This window comes from Aplysia californica, unplaced genomic scaffold (genome assembly GCF_000002075.1).
Source record: "Aplysia californica isolate F4 #8 unplaced genomic scaffold, AplCal3.0 scaffold00639, whole genome shotgun sequence".
Lineage (NCBI taxonomy): Eukaryota > Metazoa > Mollusca > Gastropoda > Aplysiida > Aplysiidae > Aplysia > Aplysia californica.
The window spans coordinates 287,219-288,268 of record NW_004797909.1 but is presented as its reverse complement, the minus strand read 5'-3'; the positions used below and the strand labels follow the sequence as shown (position 1 = coordinate 288,268).

Sequence of the window (1,050 nt, the reverse complement as noted above, 5' to 3'; positions counted from 1 at the left end):
CTCGACAGCAGGAAGTCAGGTAAAAGCCGATTATGAAGAAAAGAACAAATTTATACAAAAGTGGTGATGTAAATTACATCCAAGGATGGAGGTTGTCATTTAAATTATACGCTCCAGGTGTTGACCATTTCCCTCCAGATAAGCTCTAATACGCTACTGGAAAATTTGAATAGCCTAGTAGCATGTTTCTGAGTCGATTTTGTAAACCTTCGCAGTACAACATTGAGTTTCAACTGTTTGATTGTTTGTGGGTTGTTGCCGTAGACTCTGTCTGTCAACCCCCACCCCCTCCCCCACCCCCAACCTCCCCAAGGGAATTCAAATCTTGGTATTATGTTGTTACATAGTTGTAATTTATAACACAAATAATGCCCAGCTACCTAAATCCAACTAACAACATACTGAAGAGTTGTACAACTGTGCTCGACCACAAAAGCTCATTAAACCCGTCTATCTTGGCCTCTCTGTGTTATCGTTTATTTCTCAATTATATACAGAAAAGCATAACTGCGGTGACCATTCATTTGTAAGATGTTAGCTTATTCGGTGTTCACCAAAACTTTCTTGCATCCGTACATGGTCCACTCTCGACGTGTGTGGTGTGGCCCCATCCCACCGGAACCAAGCCACGTCAACGACACAATGCCTTCTCCACAAACTTCTCCTAAACTCTCTCAACTCTGTGAGATATCCAACTGATGTGACTGTCGCGGTTTTACCGTCTTCGTCCTGAAACCAGAACGGGTCAATCACACACTTGTAGCTGCTGAACGCTATTATTGCGAAGTTACCTTTCTGAATTTTACCCAACTTTTGATGAAATTTGCATGACTTGATATTTTTCGTACAGGTTGATTGATTTTCTGCATGGTTATACTTGACGTACCCATTGTTGAATTCAACAGAGGTCTTTTTTAAACTAGTGCAGAGATAATTGAGTTGTTTCCCTTTAATTGGGTCCATTTTAGGCATCCTGTACTATGTAAACTCCCTCCACCACCACCCTCAACCTTTAAGAAAAAAAGCACTGGAAATCTTCTAACCCCCCCC

The 1,050-nt window shown here is 41.5% G+C and overlaps 1 protein-coding gene across 1 annotated transcript in view; it reads left to right on the top strand.

Moving 5' to 3' along the window:
- The window catches only part of LOC101845031 (sushi, von Willebrand factor type A, EGF and pentraxin domain-containing protein 1), a gene marked incomplete at both ends in the record, with an annotated part of 72,098 nt that overhangs the window by 1,916 nt on the left and 69,132 nt on the right, over positions 1 to 1,050 (top strand).